Raw genomic sequence first — 23,705 nt, forward strand, 5'->3', positions numbered from 1 at the left:
ATAGCGCTATGCAGTATATGCACGTATATTACCTTCTTCTGGTTGTTCGAACAATATTGCTAGCAATAGTAATTCATATGTGTAGATATATATATATATATATATATTGTACTTGAATGATATAAGAAAAGAAAGTTTAAATCTTCTAGCCGATTCGTGCATAAAATTTCCTTTTTTTTTCTAACATTTTATGGGTGAGCTCCAAAATGAATCGCTAAAACGTTTCACGTGATTGCGTGAGCTAACTTCAAACATTTTAAAGCGCCCAAATGTATTCTTAAAATGATAAAGAAAAGGGTATGCCTTTTAAAAAAAAATTCTTTTTTTTTTTTTTTAATCTAGTGCTTAGGTAGGTATTAGATATATGGAATTATGCTCGGGAATTGCTGAATACAATTTTAGTTACATCTAAAGAGTTTTGTTCAAAATAATGTGTCTAAGATGCATTCACAAATAAACGGCGTATGTTGGAATTAGGGTTAGCGTTCTAACAGGTAGGTGCTGCTTGACCTGGCTGAGACAAACTGCCTGTTTATTTATGCACAAACCTTGAAAATGTGTAAATATATTAAACGGTGGTTACATTCTTTAATATCTTGTTAAGTTGCAAACATGAGTGTTCATGTGGTAATTCTTTTGGTTAGATAGATATTACAAGCTAAAGTTACATAGTGGCAATCATTTATGTGTGACTTTTCTTCTATAAAACGTTAATCTACCTTTTTATCTTTTAGGTTGCTAATTCGAAAGTAAAAATGTCGTAATTTGGACAAAAAAAATCGATCCCTGTCGAATGGTTCACCGGGCTATATAAAACCCTCCAAGTACCACTTGGAAGTTCCTTTAACTGCCCTGCAAAAAATGCTCTAGTCATTCCACGCCGTTGGACTAGTTACTATACTTCATATGTTATGTTCTTAGTCATAATTGCATGGCGTGGGTAAGTTTCATGACCAGAATTTTTTGTAGGGTAATTACATCTAAATTTATACCTTGATGTTTGCTTCTTTTGCTGCGCCTCCAGCTGATGTTCCAGATGTTGGAGTCTTGGTTGTAATTGTGGTACTAATTCAATGATGCAAGTACCAAATTTTGTGATTATTATAAGATTTTTAGCGCTGGGATTTGGAATTTTAGCCACTTTGCGTATACAAGTACGATGGTGGCAGGGCGTTGAATCTCGTACACGTCGTCGCAAGCGTTGGGAAGACGAGGAACAAGACGCTGCTGTTATTTCTTGTTTATGCCCGTGCTACGCCACTTGGTTGCAATTGATATATGTATGATGATGATGATCCACCCAACTTGCTAGAACAGCAGGGCGCCGCGACAATTGTTTAACGCGATTCCGTATTGTTGGTTTATGACTAATTCTACGTTCAACAAATATGTGCATATGTAACACATGCAGTTTTAAGGTTTAGTTGATTGGCGTTGATCACCATAACTTTTATAAGTAATTATTGGCGTAGTTGAATTAATTAAACTTTTCAATACATAGCAGCAATTCCACAAAATAGTTCCCGCTTTTATTGTGCATCAGCCTTCGCAGTATGTATTTGTGTATATTTTCTTTTGCTCTTCCAATCTTCCTTGCACCAGTAAGGGATTATTTCATAGAACTTTGGAAAATGTTCAAGTTCTACCCATTGGGTTTAAATTCTTATCAGGATGACTTACTCGAGCTTTTCGCTGCTGGAACCTCGTGCTAAAAGAGAAAAATTTTTCGTAGTGATGGCCGGTCTGTCTTTTTCCGGTTTTCGATATTTTTTTATCGCCATTCAGCGCACGGGACGACGCCTCGAGCACTGGCTGATGTGGGAGCTATGAAGCCGAACGAGGTTCCCCCGCCTTCTCGCTCGGGTACTGGTTTCCCTGCCTACGATGGTCCCTAGGGCATTTAGAGGTAAATACACCCTTATACCCACATTTAAAACAAAAAGGTTTTTTATATGGGTCCCTCACAATATATATAGGAGTGCCCCATTCCCTGGCAATTCCAGCATTGGATTCCCGAGTAGTCCGGTCTTCTGCTGCGTCGATATTCCAGCGCCTCTATCTGCGGATCCATCTCGCCGTCCTCGTTTTCCGTCCTCATATCCGGGGCTGTCACGCGTGCTTCGCTTACATGCCGTCCTGGGTAAGTAGCTCCCAACAGCTTGCTTTCTTTCAGCACTTGTTCACCTCTGCGTGCTACATCCCGTAAATCATGAAGGTTCCTTACATCTGCGTTGAAAAGCATCAGCTTAAGGCTACTGTTGACGTTTCTTTTTATTATGTCAATCAGTAAAAGCTCCGACATTGGCTCCCTTAAGCGCGCGTTCAAGGAGATTATGTCCGCCTGAAACACGTCATAACACTCACTTGCTTTTTGCTTCCGCATGGAGATCTCCATCATGATCTCGTGGTCAGTCTTCAAAGTGCCAAATTCCCTTTTCAGTGAGTAGCACAAAAAGGCATATGTCGCATTTGGGTTTTGTTTTGTGAACAGCCAGTACCATTCTTCGGCTCGTCCAGAAAGGAACAAGTGGAAACTAGCCATTATCTGTTCGTCAGGGCATTGTGTGCGCTCACAAAAGGTGTTCAGTTTGAAAAGGAAATCGGCTACGCTCCCAGTGTCGTCGAATGCGATTTTCCACTCCTGCGGTTTTACTGCTAGGCTGCTTGGAATCGGGTACATTGGTGGTACTCCCGTTGGAAATGGGTTATGGTCCATCCTACTTGCGTTCCTATTTTGCTGATTCGCTTGCTGCGTGGATTCGAGAGCGGCGTTGAGCTGGGCCATATTGGCTCTAATTGAGCCCATCTCTCTCCGCATTTCCTCCTGCGAAGCCTGGAACAGTTGGTGTAGCACGTCCACCCACGAGCCTCCACGAGTGGCTTCGTCCTGCATTCCTAAGGTATTCGTCCGATCACTTGTAGCGTCTACAAAATTTCCCATTTCCTGATTTGGTGGTAAAGCACCAGCTCCTTCGGGTGCGTAGGTCGCCACATTGGCCACTAGCGCCGAGAGATCGTGCGCGTTCACGTGACTGGTGCTTATAGGTCCGTCCAGTTTTTCGCGAGGGTCATTCAGGTCCGAGCCCATGTTTATTAACGCGGGGTCTCCATATTGTACGCCTACTGGGGTGTGCACCACCAAGGGACGCCTGGCCTGAGGGAAGGCCCTTCTATTTTTACTGCCCCGGTTCTGGTTTCCCCGGTAATTCCCTGCACTCCCAAACGGGGTAGTCCAGCCCGGTTGCCCGAACGACTGGTCGCGCGACATATTAAAAAAAAAATGGTCAGTTATAGGTCAAAAAAAACTTTTGCCACGTAAGGCAGTTAGGAATTCAAACAACAAGGTTTTTGTATATAAATTTATACGCAAAAAAAAATGAATAAAACTTTCAAAAGCTGAAAAAAAAACAGAAGCGATTAAGCAATTTAAATGTGTCGTGCAATCAATGGGAAAGCTGACATTCCCTTCCCGAAGGCACTCGGGCTACAGGCGAAAAAAGGAAAAAAAAAAATTACATAAACTCATTCATACTTGTCCCTAGTGCTCCCAACCGCAGTGCGAGGGGGTCTTAAGGCCCCCCTCCGAGACTGGTTGGGGCCACTAGGGTCACTCCAGGCACACACGGGTTGGTCTCAACACGCCCAGCCGCAACGCAGGGGCAGTCTCCAGGGGCTTGCCCCTGGGACTGGTTGGGGGTGTTGAGGCCTCCCGTCCATTCTCGCTGGACACACCTCCTGCCTCCGCCGCAATGGGTGGAGCGGTTTCGGAACCGCTCCCCCAGTCTGGTGGGACAGGAAGGAGTGCCACTCTGAATCCCAGCTCAACCCGTCACAATCCAGGTGGCACTATGAGTTGCCACCTGAGACGTGGGATGAGCTGGGGTCCTGTCAACACCTACACACACTCCAGACAACACAAAACAAAACAAATTCGGCAAAAAAAATTTAACATTACAAAAAAAAATTGAAACCCAATTAGCGGACATATATTTTTCCAATGCCGACTGCAGACAAAATTCCGGAAAAAAAACCCCAATTACAAAAACTAAGTGCGTTCAGCACTGCCTCACCGGGTGGAATAAAAAAAAATCCGGGTAACACGACGTGAAGTCACATGGCCCCGTCAGCTACTGCCCCCCATGACCAGCCCGGGCAACCTGATCCGTCTAACCATCGCACCGCAACGTAGGTGGCAGCTTCTGTGGCTGCTCACTCGGACTGGTGGGATGGTCAACCTCACAGGTTGACCCGACTGTCCCTCGCGGCCAGCGCCTCAGGTGCCACGTTGGGCGCCATCTGTTATGGTATCGCATCTTCAAGGGAAGCAGTAAGGAAGGCGGTCGGCATGATGTGTTGGTGCACAGTGGCTAGTCATTGTCGGCTGGGGCGGGTCCTTGCCAACCTTACTGTTCCTGCGCCATAAACAGAAAAAATGGTCGTATCATGCCTGTTCAAAAGCAACAGCTGTCAGATTCAAAAAAACCTGACAGAAGCGCAGAGACCGACTTAAAACGCTTGAAATTCAAAAATAAAACAACATCCGGCTGAACCGGATGTCACGGACAGACCGTTGACATTCAAAATTTAAAAATTCAAATAAAAAAATAACCGCAAAAAAGAAATTGACGCAAAAAAAATTACCGAACCGGAGATGACCGGTTACTAACTGTTAAAATCAAACTCGGAAAAAAAACGCTGAAAAATAAAAATAATATACAAAAAGCTGAAAAATAAAAGGGCCGAATATACAGAGGGGGCGCCGCGGGTGGTGTTGCGACGCCCGGTGCCTATACCCACCCTCAAATAACCATGGCCACCGACGCACCTAATTTTCGGTGGCCCCTTACCTGTATGCCCTAAGTGCCTTCTAAAAGAATAGGGTAGTCAACATTCCCATTTTAATTACAATATTTATTCACAATTCATTATAAAAAAATATATATAAAGTTCTAGCTAGTTTTGGTTATTAACGTAGGGGGTTGGTGATTGTGTTGGTGTTGTTGGTTGCGAGTGTATATAAGTTACATACATACATACTTGATCTATGCACATACTATTTTAGTGCTATATGGTTTAGCCCCTTACTCATTTTGCCCTTACATTAGTACGTTGTTACAATAATCACTTATTATATGCTTTGTGGTAAACTTATTTTTTTGAGTGTAACTAAATATCAATTTGGTATAACGCGCATATTATAATGATAATAATAATATGTAATATGTACTGAGAAATTTTGTTACAAAAGCAATAAAGATAAATTTTATATAGCGCTATGCAGTATATGCACGTATATTACCTTCTTCTGGTTGTTCGAACAATATTGCTAGCAATAGTAATTCATATGTGTAGATATATATATATATATATATATATATATATATATATTGTACTTGAATGATATAAGAAAAGAAAGTTTAAATCTTCTAGCCGATTCGTGCATAAAATTTCCTTTTTTTTTCTAACATTTTATGGGTGAGCTCCAAAATGAATCGCTAAAACGTTTCACGTGATTGCGTGAGCTAACTTCAAACATTTTAAAGCGCCCAAATGTATTCTTAAAATGATAAAGAAAAGGGTATGCCTTTTAAAAAAATTTCTTTTTTTTTTTTTTAATCTAGTGCTTAGGTAGGTATTAGATATATGGAATTATGCTCGGGAATTGCTGAATACAATTGTAGTTACATCTAAAGAGTTTTGTTCAAAATAATGTGTCTAAGATGCATTCACAAATAAACGGCGTATGTTGGAATTAGGGTTAGCGTTCTAACAGGTAGGTGCTGCTTGACCTGGCTGAGACAAACTGCCTGTTTATTTGTGCACAAACCTTGAAAATGTGTAAATATATTAAACGGTGGTTACATTCTTTAATATCTTGTTAAGTTGCAAACATGAGTGTTCATGTGGTAATTCTTTTGGTTAGATAGATATTACAAGCTAAAGTTACATAGTGGCAATCATTTATGTGTGACTTTTCTTCTATAAAACGTTAATCTACCTTTTTATCTTTTAGGTTGCTAATTCGAAAGTAAAAATGTCGTAGTTTGGACAAAAAAAATCGATCCCTGTCGAATGGTTCACCGGGCTATATAAAACCCTCCAAGTACCACTTGGAAGTTCCTTTAACTACCCTGCAAAAAATGCTCTAGTCGTTCCACGCCATTGGACTAGTTACTATACTTCATATGTTATGTTCTTAGTCATAATTGCATGGCGTAGGTAAGTTTCATGACCAGAATTTTTTGTAGGGTAATTACATCTAAATTTATACCTTGATGTTTGCTTCTTTTGCTGCGCCTCCAGCTGATGTTCCAGATGTTGGAGTCTTGGTTGTAATTGTGGTACTAATTCAATCATACAAGTACCAAATTTTGTGATTATTATAAGATTTTTAGCGCTGGGATTTGGAATTTTAGCCACTTTGCGTATACAAGTACGATGGTGGCAGGGCGTTGAATCTCGTACACGTCGTCGCAAGCGTTGGGAAGACGAGGAACAAGACGCTGCTGTTATTTCTTGTTTATGCCCGTGCTACGCCACTTGGTTGCAATTGATATATGTATGATGATGATCCACCCAATTTGCTAGAACATCAGGGCGCCGCGACAATTGTTTAACGCGATTCCGTATTGTTGGTTTATGACTAATTCTACGTTCAACAAATATGTGCATATGTAACACATGCAGTTTTAAGGTTTAGTTGATTGGCGTTGATCACCATAACTTTTATAAGTAATTATTGGCGTAGTTGAATTAATTAAACTTTTCAATACATAGCAGCAATTCCACAAAATAGTTCCCGCTTTTATTGTGCATCAGCCTTCGCAGTATGTATTTGTGTATATTTTCTTTTGCTCTTCCAATCTTCCTTGCACCAGTAAGGGATTATTTCATAGAACTTTGGAAAATGTTCAAGTTCTACCCATTGGGTTTAAATTCTTATCAGGATGACTTACTCGAGCTTTTCGCTGCTGGAACCTCGTGCTAAAAGAGACAAATTTTTCGTAGTGATGGCCGGTCTGTCTTTTTCCGGTTTTCGATATTTTTTTATCGCCACTTTCACCACATCGCTAGGTGTGTTCGCGTGAACACGCTCCCAAGTGGGTCGTAGCCGTAGACCGTAGCAGCAGACCGTAACAATTTGTATACTTGTATATAAAAAATGAATGTTTAAGTTTTTTACCAGAGTAGATTGAATGTTATACATTAATTTATACTAAATTAAATTTTATTAGAATATATGAACCAAAATTGGAATAAAAAGAAAAAAGTATGTACCTTTAATTGTAAACTAATGTAATGTGAAATTCTAATTTTCTGAGATGTTATGATATATATTATTAACTGGCTGACGACAATATGTTCAGACTCCTATTACACTCAATGAGATGAAACTACCTGAAATAAATGTATATGCATCTTTGTTTTATAAATTTTGTTAATTGAAAATGCTTTGATTTTTAAATGTAAGATGAATCAACCCGAAATAAATCTGTATATGTAACACCATGAAAACATGATTTATTTACTATATTATACTACACCGATGTATTCAGAAATACTCCGTATGAATTTATTCTGAAAGTTGTATTTGCATAAATTTGTACAGTAAAGTGAATCAATTTTTAATGAAAAATACAGAGGAAAAATATAGCAAATTCTTCAAACTATTATAAAAATATTCTTTAGCAGAAAATTAGCCACCCACTGCAGTGCCCTAGAAATTAGCCGGAGAATTCAACCATATACAAACCATATGACAAATCTTGAATTGCATTCTCCCAAAAACCTTAAATTTTGAGTTAATCTGTTTACAATAAGACGAGTGATATATGTTTCTATAATTCTTTTATTTTACCATCAAAAACACAAATTTTATAAAACTGTTAACGGCTACTGCCTAGAAGTATGAACTTATGAATAACACAGGCAATCAATCTTATGCCAAGTCTAAAGACTCATGTCTATTTGGCGTCACATAGTGTAATTGAAAACAAAAAAATTCAGTCAGTCCATTTCTTTTATACATTTCATGAAATTAAAATCAAAATATAACGAATTTTATATTTTATGATTGGCGTTTAAAAAGATAAGCATTTTAGCCTTTTCATCATCTAAGCGCATTATTCTCTCGCTTAAAATAAGGCCGGCTTGAGAAAAAGTCTTTCACAGGGAACCGATGTTCCTAAACACCCCAACTTTTCGCGAGCTATAGGAGATAGATTGGGATACTTGTAATTGTTTTTCTGCCACCATAAAAAAGGATCAGCTTTTTGTGCAATTACAGTTCCTTCTATATACCTCTGCACTTCGATAATTGCTCTTGAATGAGTTGTGCCTTGCGGTCTCTTTGATCCTTGCGTTGATTACACTGGTCGACGGCCAAAATTTACCAGAGACGCCGTTATGAAATTCGTATGTAAAACCACCTCCTGCTTTCGAAAATCGAGTTCGTTTTTGATTGTATGGTACCGTTTTTGAGATATTTGCAATTTACCGTTATTCGAAAAAACCAAAAAGATGGCTCCCTTTAATTACGTATATCTCATGAACGAGTCAAGCAATTGGAAAATGTTTATAGAATCAGAAATACGATAAAATTTGCTATAAATACATCATACATTGTTTTTTTCTCAACCAGATAGTTTTCGAGATATCAGCTTATTATTTCAGATTTTTGTTTTTTTTTATGAAAAAATATGAAAAAAATTACTTTTTGCGAGGGTAGCATTCCAAAGCCACAACTTTTTTTCCAGATATTTTTTCTTTGCGTAAAGCTCTGTTTAATTAGAAAAAAGGCAAGCTACCATCTAAGAAAATCGATGCAAAAGTACGTAAGTTATAATCAATCAAATAAAAATACCCAGGTTGCGCAATTTCAACGTATACCTCAAAACGTACGTGTGGTATAAAGAAGAGTAAAATATCTAGTTTTGCTCTGTTTCTATTTAGTTAAAAGTTCAATTTATGAATGAAATTACCCCTATTTTTAACTTTTTTTAAATTTATTTATGTTTATAATATATTCTAACAATCTTTATCTTAATTTGATTTTACTATGTAGTCGAAATAATTATGTGTTCTACTTTGACGCTTATTCAGTTTAGGATCGGTTTCTCTTATGAGAAACCAGCAGCAATCAGCCATTATTGTGGCGCCCCGAATCCTTGATATCGATTGTCAATTAATTTCATTTGCTGATGTAACCTTTCGCCATGTTCGTCACTTTCGTCGCCAAGATTTGCCGGAAAAAAGCTCAAATGTGAGTGCAGAAAGTGAATTTTTAAGGACATATTTACGCCTGGAAATAAATTATTAGTTAGGTAAACAAGTTATAGAATATTGGGAAATTAATTTTAATAAGCCTTTAATATCTACCCATTTTCACATAATTATTGATTAAGTTGTTCACTATCTGCTCGTAGTTAGGGCTTTTGTGTCTACCGAGAAAAGAAGCAACGACCTTTTCAAAGGATTCCCACGCTGCTGCGACAACTGATGAGAGTAGTCCTTTGAATTGATTATTGTTGATCAACTTTTTTATTTGTGGTCCAACAAATATACCTTCCTTTATATTGGCTTGAGAAATATCTGGAAAAATTATTTTCAAATAGTCGGATGCTTCGCCTTCTTTGTCCAAAGCCTTAACAAAGTTTTTAATGAGACCGAGCTTGATGTGTAAGGGTGGAAGTATGATTTTCTCTTTCTTGACAAGAGGGGTGTATTTGATGTTATCCACACCAACGGTAAACTGGACTCTTTCCGGCCAATCCTTTCTGACGTAGTGGTCTTCACGAGCTCGGCTATCCCACTTACAGAGGAAGCAGCAGTGCTTGGTGTAGCCACTTTAGTGTTTGGAAAATGGTTCGTGACGAGTTCTACAATATATCACCTTAACATTGGATGACACAAATTTAAATTGTTGCATACCAGAAGTGCGGATCTCGGCCTTTTCCTTGGATAGTTCCAAATCTCTTATCCAATCATTAAGTTGTGCTTGTGACAGAACGTTTCTCTCGTTTCCCATGCGAAATTCAGTACAACTTGATTCCTCGCACTCAGATATTACTGTTGACAATGGAACTGGATCCGCAGCTGCCATTGAATGTAGTACTGGTAATGTCACTGTAGGTACGCTGGCATAGGTTACTCTTTGTATTTGTATTCTCTATTGAATGGCAAGTAGGTTCTCTCCATATCATTGCTGTATCAAATTGTATTTGTTCTCCTGATTCCGACTGAATCAATTCTACTCGAAAGTGTTCGGTGTCCATGGTTTTTCAGCATTTTTAGGCTCAATGCCAAAATACTTGGAGTATAAAGTTTTCATATGATCTCAGCAAACTCGGCGTCGCCTTATGATAGTATATTGGGCACACATGAAACAGAACATATCTGGATCGTTATTACACTCAAATTCTCCCGTCCTTTTACTCATTTTATTTTTTTTTAATAAATCACGGTTTTGAAATTTGACTTATGAACTGAACTACCTCCGGCGAGCCTTGCAGATGTTATGAAGTTTCAAGGCGCATTAACTCCTATTTATACTCGGAACAAGAATAAAATTGAAAAAATCAAATCTTACCTAGACAGAAGGGTTCCATTTATACGAAGCCGTGAAAAGAAAATACTACCTGCTTTAGATGTAGGCTTTAAAAATATTCTGTGTCTTATAATTTTGAAAATCTACCTGCATACTTACACATAAGTGACGGAAATACATGTTTATAACTACATGCCTACAGCAGGTTTCGAACCCAACCACTCTTCCTTTCGATGCAACCACTCTACCTACTATAAAACAATTCGAGTATTAAAAGTACTATTTGATTTATTTAAAGAAAAAGTATTATCATTGTTATGGTGTTATTCGTTTATCCGGATAATATCCCATTTGCACTGTATACCTTTAATATATGTATACATACATTGAAGTTGCGGAACCTGGCTATTTTTATTTGATCGCTTATAACTTACGTAGTTTTGCACCGATTTTCTTCGGTGATAGCTTATCTTTTTTCTAATTAAACAGAGCTTTAAGTAAAGAAAAAATATCTGCAAACAAAGTTGTGGTTTTGGAATGCTGCCCTCGCAAAAAGTAATTTTTTACATATTTTTCCATAAAAAAAAAACAAAAATCTGAAATGATAAGATAATATCTCAAAAACTATCTGGTTGAGCAAAAAACAATGTATGATGCAATTATAGAAAATTTTATCTTCTTTCCGATTTTGTAAACGTTTTGCAATAGCTTGACTCGTTCGTGAGATATACGTAATTAAAGGGAGCCATCTTTTTGGTTTTTTCGAATAACGGTAAATTGCAAATATCTCAAAAACGGTACCATAGAATCAAAAAAGAACTCAATTTTCGAAATCAGGGGGTGATTTTACATACGAGTTTCATAGCGGCGTTTCTGGTAAAGAGAAAAAGTTGAAATTCGTGGTCCAGTGTTATTTTTGAATTCGATCTTTCGCTTGTCTGTAAAAATTACCCAAACCACGTGGCTGCTTTTCTAGCCGACTTCACAATGTCGTCGTTCTAGTTGTTGCACAAGTTTGCTTTGTTCCGTTCGCTGTTTCGGAAAGTAAAGCACACAGATGAGCAATGATGAACGATATCTCACTATCGATGATTGCATCGCTGCTATTAGTATTAGAATTTCATGCTGAAGGAAAATCGCCAATCGCTATTGGCGATATTCTGCCAGAGGTGATTGTCATTCAAAAGAATCGAATGAAGGAAAATAGCCAATCACTGATATATTTGGATTGCAATAGCTATAGCTATTAGCGATTTGTCAATAGCGGCGATGCAATCACCAATAGCGAAATATCGAGCCATCACTAAGATAGACAAAGACGTTCTCTCGCAAACGCAAAGGGATTGCCTTGTCCATCAGCCTACTCATAGTCTGCGGTCCATTGCACAGACCAAATGGCATTACTTTGAAGTGGTACAGAGGCCTCCCCGGAACTGCGAATGCTGTTTTTTCCTTGGAGGACTCTGTCAATTTGATCTGGAAGAACGCGTCCTTCAGATCAATACCACTAATAAAATGTGTATTCTTTAGTCTGCTCAATAAGCCGTTGATATGAGGAAGAGGGAATGAGTCCTTCTTAGTCACCGCGTTGACCTTCCTGGAATCTATGCACAGCCTAACTTTACCTGGTTTCCGGACCAGTACTACAGGACTACACCACGGGGAGTTTGATTCTTCTATAACTCCTAACTCGAGTAACCTGTCTAGTTCGCTAAAAGCTTCGGCTTGCCTCGGTGGCGAAAGGGGGAAATGTTTGCTTATTATGGGAACGGCATCACCGATGTCAATGTGATGCTCCACTATTTTAGTTTGCCCTAGGCCTAACTTCTCGTACGAAGGAAACGTCTCGATGACCTTTTGCAATTCTAATTTCCGATCTGGTGACAATTCATGGAGGTTAAGTTCCTCTTCTTTTTCAAGTCTAATATCTATGCACTCTACGCTTGGGAATATTTCGGGAGCTACCGCAAATGCTCTCCAAAAATCTACCCCGAAATACGCTTCTTGGAGCAATGAGGGAACAAGGTAAAAACGAATAACCTTTGTGATATTTTTGAAGGTGACTGGTAGGGATACTGAGCCAAAAATTTTTTGCTTGTTGCCGGCCGCGGTATATACGAACGCATGTAGGGGCTGATATTCGAAGCCGTTATCCTCTAGGAATTCTAATCGATTTTTCCCTAAGATGGAGACGTTGGCTCCCAAGTCCAACAGCCCTACAAGAAAGCTATATTTAATTTTGGCCTTTACGAGAGGCCTTTCATCCTCTGTAAGCGTCAACGTGGTGGCTTGCAGCAGTCTTCGCTCCTGTACTCTCCTGTGGTATCTCTTCCTACACTTCAAAATATTGTCCGATACCGGGTATTGTTCGAAAATGGTATGTCTTATTTGTTCATACCTATGTTCCCTTTCTTCTAGGTTTGGTAGAAATTGCGTTTGGCAAGCGACATCCCTATGCTGGCGTTGCAGAATTCTGGTCGGTTCGCCCATCGCGGATGAGGACGTTTGACTCTCGGATTCAGAACTATTCGAATTGTCGGTACTGTCAGGGTAAGTTATTATCACGTTTGGGTGTTCCTTTGCCAGGGTACTACTGCACCTCGGAGCTCACCACCTCCATGCAGAGATTCACCCTCTGGTTCGGTGCACGGGACGACACTTCGAGCACCGGCTGGTGTGGGAGCTATGAAGCCGAACGAGGATCCCCCGCCTTCTCGCTCGGGTACTGGTTTCCCTGCCTGCGATGGTCCCTAGGGCATTTTGGAGTTAATACTCCCCTATGGCCGCATTTAAAACAAAAAGGATTCCTAATGGGTTCCTCGCAGTATATGTATGAGTGGCCCATTGCCTGGCAATTCCAGCATTGGATTCCCGAATAGTCTGGCCTCCTGTTGCGTCGATATTCCAGCGCCTCTATCTGCGGATCCATTTCGCCGTCCATCCTTATGTCCGGGGTTGTCACGCGTGCTTCGTTTACATGCCGTCCTGGGTAAGTAGCTCCCAACATCTTGCTTTCTTTCAGCACGTGTTCACCTCTGCGTGCTACATCGTGTAGATCATGAAGGGTCCTTACATCTGCGTTAAAAAGCATCAGCTTAAGGCTACTGTTGACGTTTCTTTTTATTATGTCAATCAGTAGAAGCTCCGACATGGGTTCTCTTAAACGTGCGTTCAAGGAGATTATGTCCGTGTGGAACACGTCATAGCACTCACTTGCTTTCTGCTTTCGCATGGAGATCTCCATCATGATCTCGTGGTCAGTTTTCAAGGTGCCAAACTCTCTTTTCAATGAGTAGCATAAAAAGGCATAGGTCGCATTAGGGTTTTGTTTTGTGAACAGCCAGTACCATTCTTCGGCCCGCCCGGAAAGAAACAGGTCGAAACTAGCCGTGATTTGTTCGTCCGTGCATTGAGTGGGCTCACACAAGGTGTTCAGCTTAAAAAGGAAATCGGCTATGCTCCCAGTGCCGTCGAACGAGATTTTCCGCTCCTGCGGTTTCACTACTATGCTGCTCGGAGTCGGGTACATTGGTGGTACTACTGTTGGACGTGGGTTACGGTCCATCCTATTTGCGTTCCGGTTTTGATGAATTGATTGCTGCGCGGATTCGAGAGTGGCGTTGAGCTGGTCCATGTTGGTTCTGATTGACCCCATCTCTCTCCGCATTTCCTCCTGCGAAGCCTGGAACAGCTGGTGTAGCACGTCCACCCACGAGCCTCCACGAGTAGCTTCGTCCTGCATTCCTAGGGTATTCGCCCGATCCCCTGCAGCTTCTCCAGAGTTTCCAACTCCTTGGTGTAATGGTAAGGCACCAGCTCCATCCGGTGCATAGGTCGACACATTGGTCATTAGCCCCGAAATATCATGTGTGTTTAATAGGGGCGCATTAAGGTTACTGGCGCTTACAGGTCTGTCCATTTTATCGCGAGGGTCATTCAGGTCCGAGCCCACGTTCATTACCGTGGGATCTCCGCATTGTCCCCCTACTGGGGTGTGCACCACCAAGGGACGCCTGGCCTTGGAGAAAGCCCCTCTATTATTACCGCCCCGGTTCTGGTTTCCCCGGAAATTCCCCGCACTCCCGAACGGAGTATTCCGGCCCGGTTGCCCGAAAGACTGGTCGCGCGACATATTCAAAAAAAAAAGGTCAAATCGTAGATTAAAAAAAAACTTTTGCCACGTAAGGCAGTTAGGGATTGGAGGGAGAAAAAAAGTTAAAGTCCACCCCCTTCACTTAGTACACCTAGCGATGATTGATAAAAAATTTTTTTTATATATATATCTACAGGTACGCGAGGAAATACAAAAAGCTCGCAAATAATAATTACTACGATTGATAGCCGTACAAAAAAAAAGTCAAGCTGCAAGAAAAAATGATTAGTTATGTATATAATCAATGGGAATGCTGGCATCCCCTTCCCTAGGGCACTCGGGCCACAGGCAAAAACAAAAAATCAAAAATCCATTCATACTTGTCCCTAGTGCTCCCAAACGCAATACGAGGGAGTCTTAAGGCCCCCCCTTACTGTTCCTGCGCCATAAACAGAAAAAAAGTCATATCATGCCTATCAAACTAGCAGCTGCCAAATTTAAAATAAACTGACAGAAGCGCAGAGGCCGACTCAAAACGCTTATCAATTCAAAATAAAACGACATCCGGTCGACCCGGATGCCACGGACAGACCGTTAGACATTCAAAATTTCAAAAATTCAAAAAAAAACGAAGAAAAAGAAATTGACGCAAAAAAAAGTTACCGAACCGGAGATGACCGGTTACTAACAGTTGAAATCAAACTCGAAAAAAACGCTGAAAAATAAAAATACAAGTAAAAGCTGAAAATTAAAATAAAAATAGAAAAGGGCCGAATATATATAGGGGGCGCCGCGGGTGGTGTTGCGACGCCCGGTGCATTGTCCCACCCTCAAAAACCATGGCCACCGACGCACCTAAATTTCGGTGGCCCCTTACCTGGTAAACCTACGTGCCTTCTAAATAAATGGCGACGCCAGCATTCCCATATTATTTACAAGTTTATTCAAATTTCATTTTTACTAACGTATGTATGCTATAAAAGAAATATTTAAAGCTATACCTATATTTATGTCACCCCCTTTTTTCTTGACAAGGGTTATAAGCGCTTGGTGTGAAAAAAAAATTGTAAATAAATGTGCTTATGAATAGTAGATATATTACATACAAAGTAAAAATTTGGTTAAATGCCCGTTTTCGTTTCATTCACAAACCTATTCTAGGGCTATACAGTTTGGATACAAATTCCGATAATTGGGGCCCCCTTAAAAAATTAATATGTTGTTGTAGTAGAACTTATTTTTGAGTTTAACCAAATATCAATCTGGTATAACGCATAGTATAATGACACTAATATGTAATATGTACTAAGAAAATTTGTTATAAACGCAATTAAGATTAAATTTGGGGTAAATCATACTCCTCGAAGAAATTGTTTTCACATATTCAAGTAAAACATAACTTTTAAATTTATAGGAAAATTAACGGAATCGTTTTACATGTTCAGGTAAAACGGGTACTTTTAAATTCATAGAAAAATTTACGAAATCGTTTACATGTTCAGGTAAAACGTGAACTTTTAAATTTATGGTAAAATTAATGAAATCGTTTTACATGTTCAGGTAAAACGTAAACTGTTTTGCATTTACTAGTCAGTGCTGGTATTGTTTTTTTTTTTTTTTTTTTTCTTGCTTCTAAGTTAATTAAACCTATCTACTTAACTTTACGTTACGTCTACTTTTTTTTGCATGGTATAATAAGTTAACTTTACTAGAAGTGGATGCAGCTTGCTCTCTTTCCTTAGGTATATGCATGTATGTATGTATTACGTGTTAAGATTCTATACTAGGGTGATAGCCTTGAATTTGAATATGTCTGTATATTAACAATATTTGTTGTTGCAGAGTCAAAAAAAAAATTTAAGAACAAGGTTGAGACTACAAATACGTATATTTAGTTCAGTATTGGAACGAACTCACCGCTTTAACCGCTGATATTCGTTGTTGCAATTGGGATGGCCGCATGCCTATGTTCGCTGCCCTGTGGTTGTTATTGTAGCTGGTATTGTTGTAGCCCGTACGGTCGTAGCTGATACGGTTGCGCTAGCATTGTTATAGCCGTTATAGTCGTAGCTGATAAGGATGCGGCTAGTATTGTTGTAGCCGTTATAGTCGTAGCTGATAGGGTTGCGCTAGCATTGTCATAGCCGGTATAGTCGTAGCTGATAAGGATGCGGTTAGTATTGTTGTAACCGTTATGGTCGTAGCTGATAAGGTTGCGGTAGCATTTTCATAGCCGGTATAGTCGTAGCTGATAAGGATGCGGCTAGTATTGTTGTAGCCGTTATGGTCGTAGCTGATAAGGTTGCGGCTAATATTGTTGTCGGTGGTGCCCTTGATAATAGTAGGCGCCGTTGGTGGTGGTTGGCGCTTTGGGTCGAGGTAACCGAGTGAACCGGGTGGCGATAAAGCTTCGTGCTACCCTTTACGAGCCGGATGACTTGGCTCTTTGACGTTGATTGTATTACGCGGCAGCGTACTGCTGGCCCTGGAGGCAGAGGTGGTGTCGGACGCTTTTCCGCAGATGGTAGGGTTCTTCGTAAACGTAGAGGAAGTGGTTTATCTCACTAGGTGTGACTGCGAACGCCGACCTACTTCAACTAGATCTTGTGTCCACGCAACACAACCGGTACAAGGTTTATTACCACCCAAAATAGACGCGTAGAAACGAGATTTGTCGGAAAGAACGGTTTCGGTGCTTTGCGCTATCGACTCTTTCCTAGTTTCTGGACAATCACCTGCTTACGCGCACAGCCGGCGAGGATGTTTTGTGATTAGTTGAGTATCGTTGGGGATGCGCAGTGAGCAATAAGGTTACCAAAGCAGTATAGTTGAGTATCGTTGGGGATGCGAAGTGAGCAATAAGATTACTAAAGCAGTATATTGGCGGAACTTGACGCCTTTGCTGCTGAAGTTATGCCCCTAGATGTTATATATCCCGTTTGTATAATTGTAGGGTCGCCAAAATTTCGCTCACGCAATTTTTCACCTTTCCTCTTTTTCTTTTTTGCCGGAAACTCATGGCAATTTTCGCTAGTGATGGCCGGTCTGTTTTTTTCCTTCTTTCTCGATACTTTTTATCGCAACTTTCGCCCCATCACTAGGTGTGTTCGCGCGAATACGCTCCCAAGTGGACCGTAACCGTAGACCGTAGCAGCAGACCCTAACACGTCCTTTCAAGAAAGAAAGACTTTCATAAATCGTGTTCATCTAAAGAGCGAGTTTTAGGACTTGCCACGCTTTGTGTTGCATCCGTTTTGGCAATATTTTATAGATCATAAGAACTTAGCATATAATTTCTTTATTTTGAATTTCGTGTCAATGTACTGTCATATTTTTTCTACTGCTGATAGTTTGTACGAATTTAATTTGGAATGAATCGTTGGTCGTCAGCCGGACAAACTACAGCAGAATAAACCGTTCGTAACTATTCCGTTTTCAAACCGTTTTGCCTTTAATAATTAATTCGGACTTTTAAACGCGTTAAATCTGCTAAATCCGTCCAGCGATTACAAATTTTTATTCTGCTTGTTTTCCGTGTGAAAATTTGCTGCAACTTTTTCGCCAACATACATTTGTGTAGTAAGTCATTTCCGCCGCCCGTCTATCTCCGCAAATGCTATTTCGCACTCCACCACGAAGGAGCCCTCGATTAAACAACAATTTGCCAACCACAACTAGCCAAAATAGTATGGATAACGTCACTTTAGGTCCAATTCCCGAGGAATCTTCCAGTACTACAAGCATTATCCAGCCAGATATCAGTACATCAGTCGCCATAACTGTACCCACGTCTGATGCCGATAGTGGAATAACCACTAATTTAGCCACGGATGCTAGCGCCACCGAAGCATTCAGACACAACACAATGGACCCGCCGGCCCATTCAGTTTTTGATTTCAACGCCATGGAGCAACGTTTAGCTTTGTTGGAAAGCAATTTGAGAGCCACTCAAGTGCAATTAAGGGAGCGTGACATGCAAAACGAAACCCTCAGGACAGAACTATTACGTAGCGCCAGCTTTACAGCCACACACGTCAGCAGCGCAGTAGCCGTGTCGCAGCCATCGATACCGCAGTCAATGCCAGCTCCGTTGACAAGTGCACATACTTTTACAAGTCAACTCTATCCTGGAATTCGTTACGATGTCAACTCACAGCCAATAACTCAAAGCCGACTATATGCTGATTCCTTTCATGGAATAAGTTCAATGCCAACTCAAGGCCAACTATATACCGAACCTCGTTATGACCTTTACTCGCAACCTACTGCCTTTCGTTTAGTATCGTCAGCCAACAATATGAACACACCATTTTTGCCCAATGTATCTATGCCGCCGCCTAATGCCAATACACAATTTTATACAGCGCCAACCACATCATCATCCGCATACATGCCGCGGAAGTTATTAGATTTGCCAGAGTTTAGTGGCCGTCCAGAAGAGTGGCCAGTTTTTTATACAGCTTTTGTCGAGTCAACGTTAAGGTATGGATACTCCAATTTCGATAACAACCAACGGCTACAAAAGTGCCTCAAGGGTGACGCACGCGAGATGGTTGAATCTCTACTTATTCACCCTAACAACGTTGACTGCATTATAAATCAACTCAAGAGTCGATTTGGACGTCCGGAGCAGCTCGTTCGAAGCCAACTACAACAAGTGAAGGAGATCGCGCCGATCTCGGAGACAGCATTGGGAAAGCTCGTGCCTTTCGCAACCAAGGTCAAAAATATTTGCGCCTTTTTACAATCCGCAAACGCCGACCATCACTTATCCAACCCGATGTTGCTCGATGATTTAATTTCGAAACTACCGATGAGTAAGCGCATCGAATGGGGCCGGTATGCAGCCACCGTACAGCCAAGAGCTACAACAGCACATTTCAGTGATTGGTTAACATCACTTGCCGATGTCATCTGTTCTATACAGGACGAAAGCCAGTTTGCCGTACGTGACCCGAAACGTCGAGTGCTTCTACAAGTGGACAAAAAGCAACAACCATACAAATGTCTAGTTTGCCAGGGTCCGCACAAACCATACGAGTGCAAACGCCTTCTCGACGCGACAGTTGCTAACAGGTGGGCTGAAGTAAAATCGCATCACCTATGTTTCGCATGCCTTAATGTAGGTCACTCCTCTCGAGAATGCAGACAACGGAAGGTTTGTGGCATCGATGGATGTAAACGCATGCACAACAAATTGCTTCACGAAACCCAGTCAGTAAATGCGCCAGTTCAATCATCATCGTCCTCAAAGGACTTCGTTCGACCCAAATCATCTCAGCCATCGCCGCCAACACAAGGTAATGATCCAAGAGCTTCAGTGCTTAGCTGCGCCGCCGATTCGAGAGAAGGTAAGCTGTTGTTCCGTATTCTCCCAGTGACAGTATATGGAAAGCAACAAAATGTAAACACGTATGCTCTGCTGGACGAAGGTTCATCCATAACCATGCTTGACAACACCCTAGCTGAAGAACTGAATTTGCGTGGACAACCCCACCACCTCAACGTCCAGTGGTTTGGTGGTCATGCGGTGCAGGAACCAACTTCTTTGGTTAACATTAGTGTCAGTGGTGCAGGTATGTCAAAGAAACACAAATTGAAGAATGTGTACGTTGTCAAGAATCTTCAATTGCCATCACAAAGTCTTAGTCGTTCCGACTTAATGTGCGATGAAGAACAAGTGCGTCAGTTACCACTGCAGCCACAATCCAGTATAGTGCCGAGACTACTTATAGGAATTGACAATTGTCACTTGGGTATTGCATCCCAAACCTTTGCGATGCGTAAGAATGGTCCGTATGCCGCCAATACAGAATTGGTTTGGGTAGTGTTTGGGCCATCAAACAACACTACACCTAAGCCATATACATGCCTTTTGATGAATAGCAAGACGGATGAAGATCTCCACAAGATGGTAGCCGACTTCTTCGACACTGGAAGTTTCGGTGTGAGAGCTGCAAAGCGTATTGAAAGTGACGAAGATATACGCGCAAGGAGCATTTTGCAGTCGACGACCCGCCGTGTTGGTGCAAGGTTCGAAACGGCACTACTGTGGAAAGACGACAACATGCATCTGCCAGACAGTTATGATATGGCCTTAAGGAGACTAGTAAGCGTGGAGAAACGAATGAACCGCGAACCTAGCTTGGCCGCAGCATACAAGCTCATGATTGAATCTTACGTCGAAAAGGGTTATGCACGTAAGATTGAACACCCTGAAGAAAATTTCACAACACCGCGCACCTGGTATCTACCACACTTTCCAGTGACGAACCCTAACAAACCAAACAAGTTAAGAATTGTTTTTGACGCTGCCGCTGAAGTTAAAGGTGTTTCGTTAAATCATTGTTTGCTGAAAGGTCCTCAAGAATACAGACCATTGCCATCAATTCTTTTCCATTTCCGTGAAGGAGCGGTGGGCGTTTGCGGTGACATTAAGGAAATGTTTCACCAGGTGTTGGTACGTCCAGAAGACAGACAATCCCAGAAGTTCCTGTGGAGAGATGGTGACCTCGATAGACAACCAGACATGTATGAAATGTGCGTGATGACGTTTGGAGCGGCGTGCTCGCCATGTGTCGCGCATTACGTCAAAATTCGAAACGCCTTGGAACATCGCAATGAAAATCCATGCACAGCCCGTGCAGTTGAATCCATTTTAGAGTACCATTACGTTGATGATTTCGTCGACAGTTTTGACACGACAGATACAGCTATCGCAGTTTCAAGCCAAGAGAAGTCCATACACATGGATGCCGGTTTCGAGCTCCGTAACTTCACGTCTAGCTCATCGGAAGTTCTCGCTGCTTTGGATGGCGTTGATGTCACAAACAATCTCGTAAAGAAGGAAGGTCTAGCATTAGAAAAGGTGCTGGGTCTGTACTGGCAGCCAAATTTAGACTGTTTCAAATTTAACTTGAAGTTCCACAATGTCAGTGAGATCGTACTTGAAGGTAAGAGACGACCTACCAAGAGGGAACTACTAAGTGTGGTCATGTCAGTTTTTGACCCACTCGGATTTATCGCGCATTTCGTAATTGGCGCAAAGCTTCTCATGCGTGAGGCGTGGCGTCAAGAAGCCTGCTGGGACGAGCCGTTGCCCGACTACGTTGCCGAGTTGTGGGAAAGATGGCGCAAGCAACTTTCATCAATTAACCAATATGCCATTCCTCGCTATTATTTTCATGGAGGTAAGCCTGAAAAATTACAATTGCACATTTTTGTGGATGCAAGCGAGAACGCATTTGCTGCTGTTGCCTATTGGAGGTATACAAATGCCCGGGAAGAAGTTGGAGTCAGTTTCAGCAGCGCTAAATCCAAGTGCGAACCACTAAAGCCTCTCACGGTGCCGCGACTAGAACTGCAAGCTGCTATATTGGGAACACGACTTATGCAAACAGTGATCGAGGAGCACAGCGTAACCATCGACAAGTGCGTCCTCTGGAGTGACTCCAAAACCGTCATAAATTGGATACGAAGCAAACACCGAAGATACAAACCATTCGTGCAACATAGGATTTCGGAGATTCTTGCCTCCACTAAAGTATCCAATTGGCAATGGATCCCTACTGCCGATAATGTGGCCGACGAAGCTACACGTACCAACAACAAAATTGAGTTTTCCACGACAAGTCGTTGGGTTAATGGTCCAATTTTCCTGCGCCAGCCTGAGAATACCTGGCCATCCGAAGACATTTCTGCTATTGAACTCGATGAACCAGATGAGGAAATGCGATCACAATACACTTTGAGCATCATAAATTGTGACTTCATAAGTTTTGATCGTTTTTCGTATCTCAGCAGGTTGATAAGAACCACAGCCTGTGTAATCCTATTTTCTAAAAGATGTCGACGCCAAGTTCCAATTTTGAGTAACTGCTACGGATTGACTGCCAGTGATCTGGAAGCAGCAAAACACCTTCTATGTCGTATCGTCCAAAACGCGGCATTCAATACCGAAATTCAACAAATTCGTGATGGGCAGAGTATATCACACCAAAGCTCTCTGGTACAACTGTCACCATATCTAGACGAAAAAGGAATCCTGCGAGTACAAGGTCGTATTGATGCTGCCAGTTGGTTGCCAATGGACGTTAGACACCCCATAATATTGCCGCCTACACACACATTTACGAAACTGGTAGTGCTGAACTGCCACATGCTTATGGGACATCAAAACATTGAAGCTACCATATGTTCCGTACGCCGTGTCTATTGGGTACCACGATTGAGAACCCTTCTACGAAGCGTTATAGCCAATTGCCAAGTGTGCCGTCTCCGAAAAGCTGCCCCGATTAACCCGCTGATGGGACCACTTCCCATAGACAGATTGACGCCATACGTCAGGCCGTTCACATACACAGGCCTCGACTTTTTCGATCCTGTTTCCGTTACGGTTCGGCGCAGTACAGAAAAGAGATGGGTGGCTCTTTTCACATGCCTTACCATACGCGCGGTGCATTTAGAGATTGCTCACGATCTAAGTACCGACTCTTGTATAACCGTCATTCGAAATTTTATAAATCGCCGAGGAGTGCCACAACGTCTACGATCCGACAACGGAAAAAACTTCGTTGGCACCAACAACGAAGCCAAACGTTTCGACGAAGTCTTCGAATGCAATCGAATACAAAGTGAGTTATCGAAACGAGGTGTCGAGTGGTATTTCAATTCACCTCACAATCCGGCCGAAGGAGGAGCATGGGAGCGTATGGTTCAGTCGGTTAAGAAAGTTTTGCAACAAACAATGAAAGAAGTCAAGCCAAAGGAACATACTTTCAACAGTTTCTTGATTGAGGCGGAAAATGTTGTCAATTCCCGCCCTCTCACACACTTGCCTGTAGATGCGAATCAGGAGCAGCCGTTAACGCCAAACGATTTCTTATTGGGATCGACTAATATCGCACAGACACCATGTGCATCCGGAGTTTCAACTGATACCTTCTCAATGCGTCAACAATGGCGAATTGCTCGTCAACTCCGCGACCATTTCTGGAAGCGATGGATATCCGAGTATCTTCCCACATTGACACGTCGCGTGAAGTGGTGCCAGCGGACGAATCCTCT

General features: G+C 41.5%; 1 long non-coding RNA gene across 2 annotated transcripts in view; it reads right to left on the bottom strand.

Annotated features, from left to right (window-relative positions):
* Nucleotides 1–23,705, bottom strand: part of LOC137244588 (uncharacterized) — a 69,490-nt gene that overhangs the window by 11,254 nt on the left and 34,531 nt on the right. The window contains exon 1 of one of the 2 annotated variants that reach the window (XR_010951120.1): nt 993–2,188. The exons of the other annotated variant lie outside the window; for it this stretch is intronic. This is a non-coding gene — a long non-coding RNA (uncharacterized lncRNA). Of the gene's footprint in view, nt 1–992; nt 2,189–23,705 lie in introns of those variants that run through there. 2 annotated transcript variants of the gene reach the window in all.

Source organism: Eurosta solidaginis, chromosome 3, assembly GCF_040869045.1.
Source record: "Eurosta solidaginis isolate ZX-2024a chromosome 3, ASM4086904v1, whole genome shotgun sequence".
Classification (NCBI taxonomy): domain Eukaryota; kingdom Metazoa; phylum Arthropoda; class Insecta; order Diptera; family Tephritidae; genus Eurosta; species Eurosta solidaginis.